The 15,394-nt window shown below is 39.3% G+C and overlaps 1 protein-coding gene and 1 pseudogene across 2 annotated transcripts in view; one reads left to right on the top strand and one right to left on the bottom strand.

Annotated features, from left to right (window-relative positions):
* Positions 1 to 15,394, bottom strand: part of SPOCK1 (SPARC (osteonectin), cwcv and kazal like domains proteoglycan 1) — a 562,067-nt gene that overhangs the window by 330,772 nt on the left and 215,901 nt on the right. The window lies entirely within an intron of this gene.
* LOC119508034 lies at positions 8,470 to 9,649 on the top strand (annotated as a pseudogene).

The raw sequence follows: 15,394 nt of genomic DNA on the forward strand, positions 1-15,394 counted from the left end.
GCAAGCACTGCAGTCCACACTTCACATAGATTATCCTAAGTAATAATTGCAAAGCCCTTGCAAGGATGGAGGTAGTCTCTACATTTTAACGTTGGGAAACCTAAGGCTCAGAGAGGTTAAATAACTTGTTGTAGGTCACACAGTAGGAAGCAAGGGTGTAAATCCAGCTCTGTCCAGCTATAGAGCCCTGGGCTTTTCTGTGGCATGATATAAGTCTCACGCCCCAGAGTGGCTGAGTGTCCCAAGTTCTAGACCACCAGCTCCGCTAGGGTAGACTCTGCTGGACCCGACTCAGACATGAGCAACCAGCAGAAACTCAAAAAGGCTATGGGTTGAATCAAAGCTGGTAGGGGGAGAAGTTATTACTCTCTTGGCAACTAGTAATTTAATTCTTTTGAAGGAAAAGGCCCATCCTTGATAAGACCTGAGGAAGGTGAACCTCCAGAGCTAAAGTATACAGGAACCCGGAGTCCAGAAACAGGGAAGAAGAAGAGGAGAAGGGAGGAATATGCTGGGCCCGGCACTGCACCAGAGAAGGATCAGGAGAAAACCAGTCAAGTGGAAGGGTCCTTGAGTGACAGGGTGACCTCAGGAGGGGAGAAAATAAATGTTTAATTACAAACTGTGAGTTTGTTTGCTGTGGAATGTGTGAGGTGAGACTCATCCTCAGTCTACCCCACAAACTGTCAGAGAACTCTACCAGGTTCACTAACACCTTTGAGCAAGAGATTTCTCCTTGGGCCAAGGTGGGACTGGGAGTTTCAAAGGGGTGGGAGATCTGCAAACAGAGACTGCACAGGAGGTCATGGGAGCTTGAGGACGAGAGGACAGCTGGTCTCACTGTTACAGCAGATCCCTCCATAGCCACTGGGGTGGAAGTGGGGCTGGAGGACAGAGATAAAACAGGAGTCTCCCTGGTAACAGCTGCAGTCTGATTTGCGTTACCCTGGACCAATGTGCCTCTTCCCCCAGCAAGCTCAGACCTCGCCCAGCCGCCCAGCAGGCCAGCGGCAGTGCCTCAGCGCTCGTTCCTGTGAGCACACATGCATTAAGAAACCCAAGGCCTGCTTAACCAAAAATGGGACGCAAATTTTATTTTGGTCATTGCCTGTTTTCCTGTTTCCCCTTGAATTCTTCTTCCACCTGACAATTATGCCTGAAGGACAGAACTGGAGAAAATTTTAAAGAAATTATGAACATATACTCAACTATGACAACATAGGCCCTCTGTGCTTATTAACACTGTCTGCTCCTTAGAGGACAAAATATTAAATATTTTGCAAGTAAAATCTACCTGGGAACATGAATCTTTCCGGCCATAATGTGAACAAGTCCCGTAACAACAGTGGCAGTTCATTACCAAGCCATTTTGGGTTATACTTCTTTAAGAAAATAAATAACCAGTTTAAATACCATAAGAAAAGTATTCTACTGATACTCAGTTTAAACATGATTATTTATTAAAGATTACTGAAAGCCACACACATGCGGTAACTCTAAGCACATGTAATCTTCCGTGAGTTTTATGTCAAACAAAGGGAAAAAGAAAGCACAGAACTGCTGCGGATTTCCATCTCCAATAGATCTTCATTTTAGGGTCGCTTTTGCCATTGTGGCTAATCTTGGTGAGGAAAGCTTTTTGCACTAAGTGCTTAGACAGACAAGAGTCTTGGGGAAAGACTTGAAAGAAGTGGAATTAGGGAAAATACCACATGTAGAAACCGTTACTCTGTGACAGGCAGGGTTATAAACCCTCTAAACCAGGGGTCAGCAAATTTTTTATGTCAAGAACCAGAGAATAAATATTTTAGGTTTTGTGGGTCACGTATGAACTCAGTTGCACATTTTTTTTTTTTAACAACCTTTTAAAAATGTAAAAATGATTTGCATCTGGTGACCTCGGCCAGATTTGGCCAACAGGCCATGGTTTTTTGACCCCTGTTCTAAATAGACCACTTCTATTAATGCTCTCCACCTCCCTATGCTGTAGGTGCTGCTCTAGTTCCATTTCAGAGCCAAAAGAATGAAGCAATGAATTAAAAACCAAAGTACCCACCCAGATCAAGATGGCAGAGTGAGATACTTCAGGGTCCCACCCCCCAAAGAAACTTTGAAAAACTACAAGAACTAGCAGAAATATCTTTCTCAAAGCTCCAGGAAACAATTAAAGGACTGTAGGACAGCGAAAATGCCGAATCGAGAAAAAGGCTACTTAAAGGCAGTAGGATCTTGTGATGCCTAGGCTGGGCACAGAGCCAGCCTATGCTACTAGTAAAGATCCCTGGAACTGGTTCCAGAGATTGTAGGGAAACCTTCATGCACATACTGGGAACATACATGACTTGCCCAGCCTTCCTGGTGGTGGCCTGAGGGACCTGCTGTCCCAAAACTCGCCCTGTGTGTAGAAAACGGCTCATGGAGCTCTCCTACAGAATGCTGTGGGAGAGAAGTCAAGTCACGCTGCCTAGGGCAAGGGACTGCTGGCCATAGGACACAGAGGGCAGTACCTAGGACTATGTGAAAACTGTTTCCTAGGGAAGAGAGGACAGTCAGAACCGTGGAAATGGGGGAATTACTAGGACCACATGCACACAGTCAAGCAAGACACATGCAGGGAAAGGATCAGGGAGGCCCCTATGCTTAGGCCTGAAGTCATTCTCTAAACTCAGCATACGGATAAGCCCTGAAGGAGAGCATTGCACAGGTCACTCTGCAAAGACTAGGATAGATGTTTTCTTTTTTTCCTTCTTGTTGTTTGTTTGTTTCTTAGTTCCTGGCATTCAAAGAAAGCTCTATCATAACCCTATCTGGATACGAGCTTAAGGAACAGACCCCTTGGAGTCTAGACTCCAGTGATAACATTAAAATATCAAAATGTCCAAGTTTCAATAAGCGGTTACAAAACATACAAAGAAACAGGAAACGGTCACCCAGGCAAAGGAGATTAAAGCTTTAGAAACCATTCATGAGGAGGAATAGACCTGGGACTCACCAAGCAAAGACATTTTTAAAATGGTCCTAAATATGCTTGAAGAGCTAAAGATGATCACGGACAAAGAACTAAAGGAAATGAGGAAAATGATAGATGAACACAAAGAGAGTATCAATAAAGAGACAAAGTATGAAAAGGAACTAAACAGATCTGAAGACCAGAGTAACAAATTTAAAATGCCATAGAAGGGTTCAACAGTAGATTGGAGCCAACAGAAGAATCAGAGAACTTGAAGTTAAGACAATTGAAATCATCCTGTCTGAGGAGAAGAAAGAAGAAACAAGAAGGAAAGTGAACAAAGCCTGATGAAACTGTGGGACACCATTTAACGTACCAATATATATATATTGTGGGAGTCCCAGAAGGACGAGAGAAAAGGGACAGAGAGAATATTCACAGAAATAAAGGCTGAAAATTTTATAAAAGATAGAACATACATACCAAGATGTGCAACACATCCCAAACAGGATAAACCCAAACAGACCCATGCTGCAACATATTATAATCAAACTGCTGAATGGCAAAGATAAAGAGAGAATTCTGAAAGCTGCAAGAGAGAAGCAATGTATCACATATAAAGGAGCCTCAATGAGATTAGTTGCCAACTTCTCATCAGAAATGATGGAGGCAAATATGTCAACCAAGGGATGACATATTTGAAGTGCTGAAAGCAAAAAAAAAAAATGCCAACTAAGACTTCTATATCCAGTAAAACTGTCTTTAAAAATCGAAGGTGAGATAATGACACTTCCAGATAAACAAAAACTGAGGGAGTTCATTACCACTAGACAAGCCCTACAAGAGATGCTAAAGAGAGTTTTACAGGTTGAAAGGGAAGGACAATAGACAATAGATTGAAGCCACATGAAGAAATAAAGATCTGCAATGAGGGTAACAACCTGGTTTAATATAAATCCCATACTATTGTATTTTTGATTTGTAATTCCACTTTTTACTTCCTACAGGATCTAAGAGGCAAATGCATAAAATGTAATAAGTCAATGGTTTTGGATACATAATGTAATCTGTGACAAGAACTAGGGTGGGGAGACAGAGGGGTATAGGAACATAGTTTGTATGTACCATTACAGTGAAGTTGGTATCAAAACAAACAAGACTGTTATAGATTTGGAATATTAAAGTTAAGCCCACGGTAACTATACTTGAGAATATGCAAACTCAGAGACAAAAATTAGAGTAAAGGCTACTGAGGAGTAGGGGGCAGGGGCAATGAGGAGTTAATGCATAATGGGTATAAGGTTTCTGTTTGGAGAAATGGGGCAATTTTAGTAATGGAAGAGGGTAGGGGTACCACAACATAGTGAATAATGAATCCCACTGAATGTCATCTTTGGGAGTGTATGAGATGGGAAAGATTCTGTAATATGTATGTTCACACAACTAAAAAAAGAGACAATGATAATTAAATGCAATGCATGATCCTGGATGGGATCTAGCAAGGGAGGAAGAAAGGGTCAAAGGAACATTATTGGGACACAGGATAAAATTTTAATTAGACCGTAAATTTTACACTGTTAAATTTTTTGAACTTGATAAATGCACATAAAGTGGATATATAAGTGAATATCTATGTTCTTAGGAAATATACATGGCAGTGTTAAGTGTTCAAAAAGCATTATGCATACAACCTACACTAAACTGTTCAGAAAATGGTTTGATAAATAGATGAACAGGCAGACGGACAGATGATAGAAAGAAAGATACAAAGAGAGAGAGAGAAAAAAAGAGAGAAAAAGGATGAGATGTGGTAAAATGTTAAAATTGGTGGATCTCGGTATCTGATGGGATACCTCTATACGGGTTTGTATTATTTTTGTAACCTTTCTTGAGTTTGAAAGTATTTCAGAATTAAAGGTTAAAAAAAAAAAACTATTGGCTCTGAGATGCTAGGAAACCTACCTGAGTTCACACACTTGGCTTACATGTCATGGCAGACCCAGGCAAGATCTAAACCTAGGCCCATCGATCTTCAAAGGCCACATACTTCTCACTTTACCACATGGCCTCAAAAACATTCTGAATCTGGGGCAACTGTCTTCTCAGCAGATAGTGAATTTATTTTATGGGTTAGAGGGATGTAAAAGGGAGTAACATTAATTGATCCCTGGCCATGAATTTTACATGAGTCCACAGGGCCACCATGGTTGGCTATGTAGGCTGTTCACTGCACAAGAATACTAGGTCGGGAAAGGAATGGGGGCTGAAATCCCACGTGCACATGGCAACCAAGCACCCTGGAGCAGGGCTGCGACCAACCAGACGGGACCCCTTCTCCTATTTCTCACCAAGTCCTCATGGTGGTTAGTGTACCTCCCGGGGAGGACAGGATGAGGCAGGAGCAGCCTCACAAAAGCCACAGGAACCTGCACCCTGGACCCAGGAAGGCAGACAGAATAGAGACCAAGTGGATAGAATCACAGAACAGGACGGAGGGGGAGAATCCAGGAACAGGAATCCAGGAACCAAATCTCATTCACCAAGGAGAACCAAGCACACCTGTCCCCCAGCCCCTTAGGACAGAGCTTTGCAGTAAGTAAAATAAAGTCCACTATTTCACACACAGGTAGCAGGGTTAATGGACTTCATAATTCCAAAAGGTGACAATGATGGAAAATGGGTATTTTAAAGGAAGATTTACACAAATCCTACCCAACAGGTGTTTACTGACTCTCCCGGTGATCACGGCATATGAGTTTATTGAAGGAAGTGAAGAGTACCTGAAGAATTTTCCTGACATCTTGAAGTTTATATTGTACAGGTGCCATCATTAACAAAACTAGATTCTTAACCAAAGAGGAAAATGGTAGACCCAATCTGGCAGCCCCTTGGGGAGCCTTGTGAGCTCCTCCTGCCATAGATCTTCTGACCTCCAAGGCCGTCACCCCTTCCTTCACCGCTGAAACATTACAGAGGCCTACAAGTGCCCAGCACAGCTGCTATGGCAAGAACTGTTTCTGCACCAAGCTCCCTGGAAGAAGACAGCCAGGGGCCTAGCCCAAGTCTGACTGTGGGTCCTGGGCCTCATGTCCCCTCCTCCAGTGCATGGGCCCTGACCCCTGGTGGTAACTCTCAGGAGGAAAATTGAGCCAAATGCTCCAGGGCCCCTCAAAACACAGGCATGTTCCTGCCTCAGGACTTGGGGAAACTTCCTTGGAGTGACAGTTGGGAAAGAGTCCTTAAGGACCTATGAGGCTTCCTTTCTCCTACATCCTACCAGAAAAAATAAGCTCATGATTGTCTTCCTGAGACCTCGGTGGGTCAAGATTTAGTTAAATTCCTGGGAATTAGCTAACAAGCAAAAGAAACTGCATTTTCTTTCCTTTCTTCATCTCCAATTCCTAGGAAAAGATTTTTTTCAGATGCCCCTAAAGTTTCTGCAATTTTCTCTAGACAGACACTAGTGAGGAGAGAAACCAAATTGCTCTCTGCGGCTACTAAGCTCCAACTCCCTCAATAGCCCATCTCAATACTGCCATCATAGCCGTGTCTACATATGGATGGCTGGTTTAGGCTAGGGCAATCATTCCCAGAGCCATGTGCCACTGCGAAATGTGCAGATGGCAATGTGGAAAATTACCCAGCAAACAGCTGTTTATACTGTAGGCTGTGCCTTCATGGGGAGAGAAGCAGTGGGTGGGTAGAAGTCACAAACCATAAAATTGAGAAAATACTATTTTCAAGTTAAATGTGGAGGGAAGTCCCACTGCAAGAGGTAATCAATAGTCAAAAGGAAGCACAATAAGACAAGACTCTGGTTAAAGAGAGAAGGGAACAGCAAGAGTGCTGTTCAAATGACAAACAACTGAGCCACAGCAGTCCCAGAGAGACCCAACTTTACCACTGTTATGGCCCCAAGTGCATATGTTTCCCAAGAACTGATGAGCTTCACCCAGCAAGGAGGAGCCAGACCCAGCCTGCAGCTTTCTATGAACACACCACCACAATGCAGAGGCAGCTTCTAAATCAGCTTTGGTAAACTGTGTGGCTTCAGCATGCAGTGCCACTGACATTTTGAAAGAAGAGGTGCCTTTACTCTTCCCTTCCAGCCATAAACCAAGAACCTCAGGACATAGAAATTGGAGTACCCAATTCTGACCCTACCCCAAGTCTTGACAATAAGCTACTCACAACATGGAGAGTCCCAGCACAGTTTCCTGAATCCTATTTGATGCTTCCTGTATGAGGACCCTAGCTCCCTAATTAGGGTCAACTCCCACCCTCTTCTTTGAATCCCTCATGATTGTGAGCACTTGGCAGATGGGATGGAAATTAAGGGTATTCATCCAAAGAACGGAGACAGCACCTGGAAACAGGCCAGCAATTCTAATCACTGACCTCTCCTAGGTTCCTAAGACTGACAGTCATTTGCTGCCAAGCTTGGCCTCCAGGCTACATTTAAAAGGGAAATTCGGACTCTCAATGATTTTTACTATACAGCTCTAGGTTAGCCTGTTGCCAAGTGTTGAAGTCCACAATGCTTTTCCCAAAGCCTCTAGGTCTTCCTGATTGCACCAGGGGGACAAGATACAATACCTTCTGGAACAACCAAAAATAAAACAATTTATTTAAAAAGCACTATGGAAACAGTCAACTTCATTGGGTTATTTCTATGATGGAAAGCTGGGGAAAGAGGAGCTACACAATTTTTCATCAGAAAAAACAATTTGCAGCAGAGGGCTTGAACTGCAGTTTTACTGGCCTGATTCAACTTGCAAAGAGCCATGATCCACCTTCACCAGCAGAGTAGAGTGGTTAAAGCAATGGGCTTTGGCGGCTGATGGAGCCCAGTTTGAATCTTGTCTCCATCATCTATCGACTGTGTGACCTTGGAAAGGTACAGAGCCTCCCTTTTCCCATCTATACAATGACGTTATTAATGAAGCCAACTCACAGAATTTACAGAGTCCAGGTGAGTTAATCCATGTAAAGTACTTAGCAAAAGGCTCAGAACATGATGAATGCTCATTAAAGAGTAGTTATTATAACCAGAAGTATAGTCTAATAGATCATTATCATTTATGTGCATTTTAACCCTTAATTCCTTTTCCTTTTCAAGATCTGCCTATCATACTAACATTTTAGGCTAAAAGGTTGAAGAGGATGGTTGATTGAACATTAAAACATAGCTCATTCTGGCTCTGATGACTAAAGACAAGCCCAAAAATTCAGACATTTAGACTCTTCAAAAAAATTTAAAACACACTAACATATAAGCCAGAAGCAAAGATGAGGGAAGATGGTTCTGTTTTATCAGGAAGAAAAAGCATCACAGGAGGAGAGACCAGAGTCTCCCAGCTGGAGATGTGCTGGCTGAATCCAGAACAAAACCAAAGAGAGCTGTACAGTCTGCTTAACAAGAGGAGGAAAATTGTATTTTCCTAGATGTTGCTGTAAAATGTCTAAGGGACCTAGGCGGCGGCCGCGGCGGCTGAGGCAGCGGCGGCGGCGGTGGCGGCGGCTGTGGCGGCTGCTCGGCCAGTACTCCCGGTCCCCGCCATTTCGGACTGGGAGCGAGCAGCGCGGCGCAAGTACTGAAGGCGGCGGCGGGGGGCAGAGGCTCGGCTGCTCCCAGGTGCGGGAGAGAGGCCTGCTGAAAATGACTGAATATAAACTTGTGGTAGTTGGAGCTGGTGGCGTAGGCAAGAGTGCCCTGACGATACAGCTAATTCAGAATCACTTTGTGGATGAATATGATCCTACGATAGAGGGAACAAATAAAAAGAGTTAAAGATTCTGAAGATGTACCCATGGTCCTAGTAGGAAATAAATGTGATTTACCTTCTAGAACAGTAGACACGAAACAGGCTCAGGACTTAGCAAGAAGTTACGGAATTCCTTTCATTGAAACATCAGCAAAGACGAGACAGGGTGTTGACGATGCTTTCTATACATTAGTTCGAGAAATTCGAAAACACAAAGAAAAGATGAGCAAAGATGGTAAAAAGAAGAAAAAGAAGTCAAAGACAAAGTGTATAATTATGTAAATACAATTTGTACTGTTTTCTTAAGGCATACTTAAGTAAAAGTGGTAATTTTTGTATATTACACTAAATTATTAGCATTTGTTTTAGCATTACCTAATTTTTTTCCTGCTCCATGCAAACTGTTAGCTTTTATCTTGAATGCTTATTTTGAAATGACAGTGGAAACTTTTTTTCCTCTAAGTGCCAGTATTCCCTGAGTTTTGGTTTTTAACTAGCAATGTCTGTGAAAAGAAACTGAATACCTGAGATTTGTCTTGGGGTTTTGGTGCATGCAGTTGACTATTTCCTATTTTTCTTACCAATCGTGAACTTTGGTGTGAAACAAATTAATGAAATTTTCAAATCATCCTTATTCTGTGTTTTATCTAGGCACCTAAATGGATTTATTCCTAATTGTAACTTCAGTTGAGACTTCATGATTGGTTTTATCTAAACATTGAGGGAACACAAACTTATGAACTTTCTATAGATTCATCTTCTAGACATCATGTCCTAGAGTTGCAGATCAACCTTAATGAATGTAGTTACACTGTTCAAAAGGCTTCCTCCCCTCTTTCCACTGCTATTTGTCATGGTCATTCCCCCAAGAATATATTTTTTCTATAAAAAAAGGGAAAAAAAAAAAAAAAGGGAAAAAAAATGCAAGGCAATGGAAAATATTAAAAGATCATTTACTTTCCTCATTAGATAAATTCCTATAAGACTCCTAATAGATTTTCTTGTTAAGGCAGACCCAGTGTATAATGAGAAGCATAGCAACCATCTTGGGGCTATATTTACATGCTATTAAATTTTTGTAATAACTAAAAAAAATTTAACATGTATAAAAAATACTCATAGGAATTAATTATAGTCTCCCTGTGTTAGACTGGTTTTTCTTAGCATGACTTGAAATCTTTTTTGAACTTCAGTCTTTGAAAATATTCAGTTCTGGTAATGATGTTAAAGATTACTTGGGCCATTTAGCTTACTAGATGTTAGAGAGGCCAAGGTTGCAAGTCCAGGCTCCTGTGTTTACCTTTCTTTGGTCTTCACTGCAAGTTTCACAGCTCTTAGACTGCATCTCTTTGGTCATCCAGTGTTGTGCAGTGGTTGGTTCAAAATGGGGACTAGGAGAGAGCTGGATGGTTCAGCAGGATACTTCTCACTATGTGGTAGTCCTGTTGACAGATCTGGAGCATCACTTTTGTTTCATTAAGGAACAGAACTTTTTTTTTTTAATTATTATTAAATGTTAACTTAAGAGTTGAGTTGGGAGGAATGGCAAGACTATTTTTAAACAAGATGTGAAAGAGTTTCCAAATCCCTAATTTTGGCCAGTTCTCTTAACAATGGCTAAAGTAACATTTCATAAACATTTTACAAGTCTGGTCCATGTTTAGGAATATCTAATGAATAAAAAATAGAAAAATTAATAAAATGATTCCTTCAATACATTTAAAATGTTACTTAATTGAAAATCTTTGAAGTGGATAGTGTGAAGTAAAAATATCTCTGGAGTAGGAAGAAGGAGACTTAGAGTCTAGTTATGTATGTTTTATCTCTCTGATTTTGGGCCACTTATACTATCCATTTCTTCATATTAAAATAAGTCATCTCAAAAGCTCTATTTAGCTTTAAAACTATGTGATTTACATTCAGTTTACTTAAGGATCCACCTATATGTCAAGCTTAGCACAACCTGTAATTTTTTTTTATCTTCAGTGCCAGTCTTAGGCAAAATTGTGCAAGAGGTAAAGTTTATTTTTGAATATTCCTTCTCCAGTTTCAGGATCCCCCTTGCCATATTATATCATCTTACTTGCCCTAGCCTTCCAGATGCTGCACAACTTGATGCTTTTTCTTCTAACATTTGTAATTCCCTTAACCTGAGGATTTATTGCTACAGTGTTATATCCCCTTGAAGTCTTCCCATCAAATCACATCAAAACGCCCCACATCTTATTTCCTCGGGGCTCAAAATAATCTAACAGATACCATAATGGGATTTTACTAATAGCCAATTTTCAGGTGGTTGGAGTAGCAGTTTAATCTTCATCCTTTCACCATCATCTTTTAGGGGCCTGATCCAGTAGTGACTAAGATGGGAATTTTCAAACCTGTTATAAGTAAACAGAACCTTATCCAATGGAAGGAGAATTTTATAAAGTTAATCCTGAAAGAATTCCTTAAATAATCTACAACTAGGACGAGCCCTAGTAACAGTGACACATTCCATTGTTTAATAATTAAAATCTTTTTACAATGAAAAATACTTTAAAATTTAATTTATAAAGCTTATTTTTTATCAGAATTCATTTATTCAACAAATATTTTGAGTGCCTACTAGATGCCAGGCACTATGCAAGGCACTGAGGATGTAGTATACCCAAATAAGGAACAATTCCTGTTCTTAAATAGTGCTTATATTCTATAGTCATCTATAATATCTTAGTGAGGCATTTGGCACAGTGTTAACACCAGTGCATACTTCAGTTTTGCAAAGAAAGGGTTCGTCTCTAAAGTTTCTTCCAGTTCTAAAATGATTGTTTTGGTATGATTCAAATGGCAACTGTTTAATCAAGCTACTTTATACAAATCACTTTACTTGTTTTAAAACAAATCACTCATTGTTTTAAAGGAGTAAATGTGATTATATTGTTTTCTTTATTTGGCATAACTGTGACTATCGGGGCAGTTACAGTATCTATTAAATTTCATGTCAGTTAATATTAAAATTCCCAATATGTAATATTCCAATTTGTCTCTTTGTTAATTAATTAAAATAGACTTTAAAAAAATTAAATATTGAATTCTAAAATAGCTGTATTTCGGTACAAATAAACAGGTGCCTGAAATAAATTCACAGAAAAGGAAATTTCTGTTCTGTTTAAAAATCAGTATGATTTCTGAAATGCTGTGCTAAACTACAGATTTATGGAACATTGTCTAAGTAAGGTATTATTAAGATTTATGCAGTACTTGCTCTTTCTTGTTTCTACATAAGAGAAAGAAATGGCCACAGTTCAAGAGTTGCAGTGTGTAACTGAGGGGATTTTTAGGACTCTTGAATTTTTGATGTAGCTGGGTAATTTTTTTCATAAGGCAGTGGTAATTATCCTTTATTTTGTGAATGTTGAATGGTTTGACAAAATGTTTGTTTTTGTAGAGATTTTAAAAAGGGAGTTAATCCTAGAAATAAGATAAATGTTATATAATTATTACAGCCTTAAAGATAAAAATACTTATTGAAGTTGAAAAAATTGCTAAAATACATAGTCTCAGACATTAATATGATTGCAGAAGAATGTAGCAGACGTATGTAGTATACTTTGAATGAATATTCCCAATTAGGAATTCTAGGTTCTATTTTAACTGAGTCACACTGCATAGGAATTTAGAACTTAACTTTAATAGTTTATCAAAACCTTTGCCACCATTGCACAATTTTGTCCTAAAAGATACAGAAAGTTTGTGAGGCATGTTAAGTTGCAGTTTGCACAAGTTCATCTCATTTGTATTGCAGTGATTTTTTTCTTGTATCCATTTTTCCAAACAATATATACATATTCAACTTTTTTGTTGGCAATAAAAACTATCTGAAGTCATTTCCATTTGTTAAAAAGCAATCTCTTGATAATTATAAAAGATTTTTTAACTTCTGTGTTAATATTGGGTAGCATGGATTCTGCATTGAGAAATTGAATTGCATACAGATGATAGCTGTAAATTCAGTCAGAATATGAAAATTATTTTTTAATTAGAGGAATAGTAGGTTTACAGAAAAATCATGCAGAAAATACGGAATTCCTGTTTACCTCCCCCGTTATTAACAGTTTGCATTAGTGTTGGTACCTTTGTTACAATTGTTGAATGAAAATTATTGTTTTCTAAAGTTATGTTCACATCAGTTCTTAAAGAAGAATCATAATTACATTAAGATATGTGTTTTAGTTTAATAGTTTTAAGTGCCTGTTTGGGATGTTAATAGGCAACTTAGGTAAGTTCAGGGAAAAAATTGTTATTATCTGCAGAAATGTCAATTACAGAGGGTTCCTACCATCCCTTTCTCCCCTTAAGAACTAAATGGGTTACATAATGTTTTTTCCAAAAGTTTCTAATTCCACTGTCTTGTGTTTTCATGTTGAAAATACTTTTGCTTTTTTCCTTTGAGTGCCAATTTCTTACTAGTACCATTTCTTAATGTAACATGTTTACCTGGAATGTATTTTAACTATTTTTGTATAGTGTAAACGGAAACATGCACATTTTGTACATTGTGCTTTTTTTTCTTTTGTGGGACATATGCAGTGTGATCCGGTTGTTCTCTATCATTTGGTTGTGCTGACCTAGGAATGTTGGTCATATCAAACATTAAATTTAAAATTGACCACTCTTTAATTAAAATTAACTTTTAAATGTTTATAGGAGTATGTGCTGTGAAGTGATCTGAAATTTGTAATATTTTTGTCATGAACTGTACTGCTCCTAATTGTAATGTAATAAAACTAGTTATGGTGACTAAAAAAAAAAAAAAAAAAAAAAAAAAAAAAAAAAAAAAAATGTCTAAGGGAAAAGGAGTGCAAAGAAAACTGTTAAAGCATCTCCATCTTAAAAAAAAAAAAATTAAAATTAAGGGGCAAGAGATTTCAATAGGCATTTGACAAAATATGATACCCATAGGTCAAAATAAACAAGAATGGCTAAAATTTTAAAGAATGATCAGCGCAAGTATAAGAAAAGATGTAGAACCACTGCTCTCATACACTACTGGCAAGAGAGAAGCAGTGAAAGCAGCACAGCCACTTCCGCAAGCTGCTCGACAACATGAACTAAGTAGAACCTGCACCCCCACAACCTAGCAAGACAACCCCCAGGAATATACTTGGCAGAATTGAGCACGGATATGCTCAGACATATACAAGATGGTGCATAAGCAGCAATATTCAATATAGCCCACAATGGGAACAACTCAAATGTCCACCAAGGGTAAAATGGATCAACTGGATCCATTTCATTCAACAATGGAAACCTAGACAGTGATAAAAGCAAATGACACATTACAGAATGGAGAACAACACACAACATTGAGCTAAAAAAAAAAAAAAAAAAAAAAAAAGCCAGACACAAAGGAATATAAACTATATGACTCTATTTATATAAAAGTCAAAAAGGACAAAACTAATGTATGATGAAAAGTCACAATGAAAATTTACAATACGGGTAACAACTGGGAAGCAGGGAGGGGAAAGAACCTGGGTGAGGTTTCTGGGGTGGCGGGCTAATGTGCTGTTTCTTTATCTAGGTGCTGTATACCCGGTGCACTCACTTTGTGATAAATCTTTTCTATGCATACACATGCATATTGTACTACAATAATAAAACAAAGTTTTAAAATTAAGTGAAATGGAGAAATAGTCTATTCTGTTGTATTTATATGATCTAGCTGGGTAATTAGCTGGAAATAAAGAAAATACTCCAAGCCAGTAAAGGCATTTCCAGGGAAATCATCACGTGACAGAATGGAAAAGTTTTCCTGACACCAGCTGAACCATTGGATGGAAACAAGTCCCCAAAAAGTCCAAAGGAGGAAGGGACATCATCCTCATCTCAAACCTGATAATATGAGAAGCCAGAAATGTTCAAGGGGAACTTAGTATTGGCACAAATAATACTAAATGTACTGATTGCTTGCTAAGTGCCAGTACTGTTCTAAATGCTCTAAACATAGGAACTTATGTAATCCCAAGTCCCTACTTCATTTCTCAGGCAAGGTGACTAAGCACAGGAGTTAGGTGGCTTCCCAAGGTCACACAGCTAATAAGAGCTGGAGCCTGGATTCATCCCAGGTAGTCCCGCTCCAGAACCCACATGCTTAACCCTGTGCCATCCCACCTCCCTAAACTACCAGATCATCTAAGGAAGAGGAGATAGTCATCCATCCACCTTAGCAGAAGCATTCATGCTAGTGATGGGGAGAAAGAGAAGGAGAAAAGCCACCGTTTACAGAGCACCTACTATACACCAGACCCTCTCCGTGCCAAATTGTATTTAATTTTCACAAGCGCCCTATAAATTAACTACCATTATCATTATCTTTTTAGAGAGGAATAAAGTGAGGCTCGGAGAAGTTAACTAACTACACAACCAGTGAGGGGCATAGACAAGGATTGGAACCCAGAACTCACTTGAAGGGATCCTAGAAGCCAGAATAGGCATTTCCATCACGGCAATGGTAGGCCATCACACTGAAGGCGAGTGAGGGAGAGATAATTCACATGCACATTTTCTGCAATGCCTATGTGACTGTTTCATAGACCCAAGCCAGATCCAGACCCAACAAACAAGAATGGATCTCTCTTGAAAGCAGATGGAGCTAGCCTGCGGTAGGAGGATCCCTACACAAACAAAAGCCAAA

This window comes from Choloepus didactylus, chromosome 13, assembly GCF_015220235.1.
Source record: "Choloepus didactylus isolate mChoDid1 chromosome 13, mChoDid1.pri, whole genome shotgun sequence".
NCBI classification, from domain to species: Eukaryota; Metazoa; Chordata; class Mammalia; order Pilosa; family Megalonychidae; genus Choloepus; species Choloepus didactylus.